We start from the raw sequence: 6589 nt of genomic DNA, 5'->3' as shown, positions 1-6589 counted from the left end.
TGTTCTCCAACTCCATCCAGGTTAATACAAAAGATGTAAAGTCTCCATCTGTTCTTATGGTTGAATAGTACACATATACCACAGTTTATTAATCCATAGTCTATGGGCATTTGGGTGATTCTACATCTTGGCAATTATAAATTGAGCTGCAATAAACTATTTAGTGCAAATGTCTTTATGATAAAATGATTTCTTTTCTCCTGGGTAGATGCCTAATAATGGAATTGTGAGATCAAATGGAAGGTCTATTTTTAGTTCTTTGAGGATTCTGCATACGTCTTTCCAAAAAGGCTGTATTAGTTTGCAATCCTATTGAGACTGTAAATGTGTTCCCTTCTGCCCACATCCACACCAGCATCTGAAGCTTCGGGACTTTGTGATGTGGGCTGCTGTTTGGGAAATCAATGGCACATTTTACACAGACTATGCCCTGCTAATTCTTACGAGCAAGTTTCTTTATTCATTCACAAAACTTTTATCGGGTGTTTATTGACATATTCGTATATGAGAAAATAGAAAAACATGAATGTGGACAAAATATGATATATTTCAGAGATAAAATATTTGCTACAAATGTTAGTCGCGATGGAGGAGGAAGAGGACAGAAAGAGTGCCATATCTGGTCTAAATTTTTCTTTCTTTTTTTTTTTTTTATTGTTGGGGATTCATTGAGGGTACAATAAGCCAGGTTACACTGATTGCAATTGTTAGGTAAAGTCCCTCTTGCAATCATGTCTTGCCCCCATAAATTTTTCTAATCAATGCATGATCCACATGGACCAGCAATGTTGCCACCACCTGGAAGCTTGTTAGAAATTCAGACCCCCAGAACCCACTCTAGAACTACTAAATTAGAGTCTGCATTTTAACAAATCTTCAGTTAAACTTTGAGAAACAGTACTCAAGGACACTGGACTAAGTCCCTTTGGAGACACTAGGAGTGGATGCTCATTAATGCTATATAATGGAAATGACTAATGTCCACTTAACAGGATTATAATGAGATTCAAATCCAAGATAATGGATATGTAAATGATTCATAAACCAAATAATAAATGAAAGTTATCTGCATTTTTTAGAAAAATTTTCCATAGAGATTGCACATAACTTCAAGATAATTTGTACAATGAGCATGCAACCTGAAGATCTCTCTTTTGTTCCTCAGCTTCTATTTACCTAACTAGCCTTTCTCTCTCTAAGGACAAACTCTTTGGCCTGTACTCCTGAATTCTTTTTAGAGGTATTTTCATTTTTGTTGTTTTGCTTTTTCCACTGTAGAACTCCTAAGTCACTGTACTCTCCTGAAAGAGTAAGCATGATATTTTTGAAACCTTTATCAATTCAATTAATAATGAACTATTAGAGGACAGAAAGAGTGCCATATCTGGACTAACTATAGATAATTATTTAACATAAGCAATTATACCAAAAAGTGATCAAGTACTCAAGTTCAAGAAATTGGGACTATCTGGAACAAAATAATGGGGATTATGTATTTATATCCATATTTGTTTGAAATCCGGTAGCATGTGGAAATTTAATTTTTGTACTATTAATCTTATCACCAGTTGGTACGTTGGTATGAGCCAAACACCTAATTCAGTCTGCCAAATTCTTAAATTCTTCCCCCTCTACTTGCCGATGTGGAATTTCCTTTGAAGATATAAAATGTTAACAGCTCACACCATTACTGACAACTAAGAGTTATAGTCAACATATTTCCATAGTAGGAAGGATTTACCACTAACCACAAAGGTTATAGAACAGGATTAAGATTTACAATTGCCAAAGTATTTTTTCATTCAAATATTGTATTTTGAAAGAGTCATGTGGAATATTTAAGGATCACAATGCAAAGTTTTCTGGTTATTTGTTGCTTTTGGGAGGGCTAGCAGATAGAGAGAAGATTAAGAACTATCATGCTTGAGGCAAATTAATAGGTGATAAATGCCAAGTTTGGAAAAAATTTTATACTTGGATAACTAAGCTTCATATCAAAAGATCTATTTCAGTTGTAAATATTGGACTCACCACCAATGCTTCACATATTTTTGTCTCTCACGGGGACATAGTGGAAGTAATTGTACCTAGAATTTCTTCACAAAGAAATTTTTAAAACTAAATTATATACTCATTATTCTTGTCCACACCCCATCCCCCCAAATATTACTTATGGGAAAACATTGACTCACAGCTGCTTTATTAACTAATGTTTATGATGTTTATTTACTGTTTATTCTATTATTTACTATTTATTAACTCAAAAAGATGTGAATGAAACTCTTTGTCTCTGACCCTTCCTATTTATGTTATTTAATTATTATGACATGGAGAATAATTATGTTTCATATAACATAATACATTTGATTAAGTTGACATCATTAGAAGCTATCTATGCTTATTTGGTCATCTGCCATTTATTTTCTTTTTTGTTTAGACAGAGTCTCACTCTCTCATCCTTGGTAGAATACCATAGTGTTACAGCTCACAGTGACCTCACACTTTCGGGTTCAAGAGATCGTCATGCCTCAGCCTCTCCAGTAGTTGGGACTACAGGTGCCCAGCACAATGCCTGACTAGTTTTTATATTTTTAGTAGAGACAGGGTCTCGCTTTTGATCCAGGTGGTCTCAAACTCCATAGCTCAGGCGATCCAGCAGCCTCAGCTTCCCAGAATGCTGGGATTACAGGTGTGGGCCACTGGGCCTGGCCCATCTGTCATTTTTTAATAGCACTGATTGACAGGTAGGAATCTATCAAATTGGATCACTCATATTTGAAAGATTGAAGGATATACTTAACGTTTTGCATTCCTTAAAAGAAGAATTTATTTAATGTAAATCTTTTACACTGAATTTCATAATTACTTCCAAGGTTTTCCTCTTCCTGGAACTTAAATTTTACACTACATTATTTAATAGCAGTGTTTTGGAGTTCTGTGGCACTCTTTTGTCTGAGAATTTCAATGTTTGCTTAATCTTCGTCATATCTTTGGGCAGATGTGAACTTGTGATATTTTCTTTCCTGCTTCTTCCTTTTTAAATATAAAAAGTGCATTAATCTCAATGTTTATTTACTCATCACATCTCTGGGGAGATATGAATCTTTTCTGTTTCTTTCTTTTTAAATATAAAAAGCGCATATTAATGTACTTTTACATTGTGCAGGTAAAAGACCTACAATCCGCTGTGGTTTTCAAGGAACCTGAAAAGGCCCTAGCTAGTGTCTTGCCTGTCTTTGATGAAGGTGGCAGTGAAGCCACTTAGTGAGCATTCAAAAGTATTCAGCAAACTTCTTGGGGGCAAAGATCACACCTTTACTTTTGAATGTTCATTCAATACATTTCACATTATAGGTGAAGCCAGGTAACTGATTTCCACAAGTACACATTCCACAAAATAGGAGTTGTAAATTTGTAAGGCTAGGTGAACTAAAGCCTTGGAAATTTTGAGAACTCCAGGTTCAATTGAGACTCCTTGTGTTAGTCATATACTTTTTTTTGAGGCAGAGTCTCACTATGTCACCCTTGGTAGAGTGCGTGGTATCACAGCTCACAGCAACCTCAAACACTCGGGCTTAAGCAATTCTCTTACCTCAGCCTCCCAAGTAGCTGGGACTATAGGCACCTGCCACAATACCCAGCTGTTTTTTTGTTGCAGTTGTCATTGTTGATTTTAGCTGGCCCAGGCTGGATTCAAACCTGCCAGTCTCCATGTATATGGCCAGCACCCCACCCACTGAGCTACGGGTGCTGCCGTAGTAATATCCTTTTGCCTAACAAATTACTGCAAACTCTGGGGCTTAATACAACATACATTTATTATCTCACAGTTTGTGTGGGTTAGAAGCCCGGCAATAGCTTAGATGGTTTCTCTGCTTAGGGTCTCAAAAGGCTGCAAGATGGGCTGTGTCTTATGTGTGAGGTCTGACTGGGGAAGAATTCACTTCCAAGTCTACTCGTGTTGTTGGCAGAATTCACTTGTTTGTGGCTGTAGGACGGAGGACCCTGGTTCATTGCTGGCTGTTGGATGAAAACCACTCTCAGCTTCTTGCCGTGTATATATTCTGACATGGCTATTTCTTCAAAGCCAGCTAGGAAGCCAGAATTTCTAGGATGTCTGTGTAAGACATAGTCTTGTGTACATAATGTAAACATCACGTGGCATCCCTTCACCTTTACCAGGGGGAATGTGATCATCTGAGGGCAGGGGCACCAGGAGGTGGGATTGTGGGGCCGCCCTAGAGTCAGCACACCCTACTCCTTAACTGCGTGGGTTGACTGAGATTAGGGGAAGCTGCATATAATGGAAAAGCTGAGTCAATAGTGATGAAAGCAAATGATCTTTATTTCTTTGTCTTGTGAAAAAGAAAAAGTTAAGTCCAGAGGAAGGCAGCTCTGACTTGTGGTACGGCAGTTCCACCCCTTCAGCTAGGAACTGTCCTCCGTCTATTTTTGTGTTATGCAATTTTTAGTTCCTGGCTTCCAGTCACAGCATCTAGCCTCAAGGTCACCTCAGGGTCCAATATAACTTAGCACTTAGAGCCATCACCAACAGAAATGAGGAAACATAGAAAAAACTTCACTGCAGCTGAGGCAGCTCCCCTAGCCTTCCTGGACATCCCACAGAACACTTATCAGTTTGACTAAATCTTAGGCACTTATAGCTGAGGGTCGCAGATAACGTAGGTAGACATAGCTGAGAGGGAGGCTGAGAAATGAGATTTTTAACTGGAGTTATTGTTGCCCAAAATACAACCTGGGCTTTTTTACTATGAAAGGAAAGAAGAATAGCTATCAGGTGATAACTTACTGTTTCTGCTATGCTATCATTGAGACCTCCTTACAGTATTACCCTAAATATTACCCTACAATATTATCTAATTCAGTGTTAACCTTTGTTGCCCAATGTGGACCTCTTTATGGAAACTGATCCCCTGGGCTTGTCTCCAGACCACTCTAAATAGAGAAAATACATTGACCTTTGCCTGAGCTGGTCTTTACCATGGAAAGTCCCACACATTAATTTTTCCATCCTAGTTAGAGTGCCTGCATTGGTAACATGTGCTGTGAACCAATCAACAGTACTTGGTAGTGCCTTGTTCTTACTAATTCTACCTTTTGTCATCACCTCTTGAGTCCCCAGACTCTTGGGTTGGAGTCCTGGCCCAGTGCCTGCCTCCTTTCTGCTTAGTGATTTATTGCCTGCTTTGGAGCCCCCATGACTGAGTACCGGCTCCATTTCAGGAATGAGATTACTCGATTTTTGCATCTTTGATGCCAGATCCTTCCTTGGAGTGGATCTTGTTCTCTGACCCCAGTCTGCTGATAGAATGGCCACTACTGTCCTCTTACCTACAGCTGGAACTCACCCTGTGCCCGGAATGTCTCTGTCTGGACCTCATGCATGTTTTATCTACCCTCTGTCTCATTCTTCCTCTCTTACAGCAATTATCTACGCCACAGCAGAGGTAAAAGAGCAGCAAGTATGAGTCTAGGTGAATATTTAGTTGATTGAAATATTAATTAAATTGAGTCTAATGAGCCCTGTGTTTTAGAAGAGTCTTTGATCTTACCGATGCCAATCTCCCTCACATACTCAGGTTCTTCTCCTTTCTTCTCAGAGAGCACTCCAGTACAAATCTAAGACCACTTAGAAGGCTCAGGTGATAGGCAGAGGAGAAGGAAAGGTGAATTAGAATTCCACTGAGCTGCCCAAGGCTCCTGTTGCCATGTTCACGTTTGCTGCCATTGCCTAAAATCTCCCTCCTTTTTGCATTGCTGCCAATGTTGCTGGAGACCTTACAAATGTTTTAATTACCTGGGATTCTACCTCTCTGTCATGTGATTGCCTTCCCAGGCGTGTTCAACCTGTGGCCCTCTGAATGCAGAATATATGAGGAATGTTTTGTTTATCTCTGGTGTTGGATATTGTAAAAATTATGCACAGATCTTTTCTTGCTCATCAGCTTTCCTTAGTGTTTGTGTATTTAATGTGTGGCCCAAGACTACTCTTTCTCCAATGGGTAGCAGAGAAGAAAAAAGTTTGGACATCCCTGGGCCATCACCCACCATGCTCATCTTTCTGCCCTAGCATCTGACCTGCATTTAATCCTAGATTCCTACCATGAAGTTGCTAGTATGGTGGCTGGTGTTCTCAACCTTTCCTCTGAAGAAATAACATCACAGTCTCAGTTTTTCATTCCCACTGACAATATTTATGAAGGCTTTATACGTGGAAGAAACTGCTTTTGGCGTTTGGGATACAATGTTTAATAAGAAAATATCCTTACTGTTATTCATTTATAATCTAGAGAAATACACAATGAGCATGTAAACTAATCAACAAACAAAAAAAAAATCAAGGGATGACAAAGGCTTTGTAGGGAATTAAAGCAAGCTATTGTAATACTAAGAGACTCAGCTTTAGTGATCAGCAAAGGCCTTTGAAGAGTTAAAATATGTATGCTAGAATCTGAAAAATAAGAAAGAGTCAGTCATGCATTGATAAAGACTGGGTTTTTCAACCTTCCCACTGCCAAAATTTTGGACCAGGAAATTATTTGTAGGGGTGCTAGCCTGTGCACTGTGG

The sequence above is a fragment of the Nycticebus coucang genome, chromosome 14 (assembly GCF_027406575.1).
Source record: "Nycticebus coucang isolate mNycCou1 chromosome 14, mNycCou1.pri, whole genome shotgun sequence".
NCBI classification, from domain to species: Eukaryota; Metazoa; Chordata; class Mammalia; order Primates; family Lorisidae; genus Nycticebus; species Nycticebus coucang.
The sequence above is the reverse complement of the archived record's forward strand: the minus strand, read 5'-3'. Positions refer to the sequence as shown.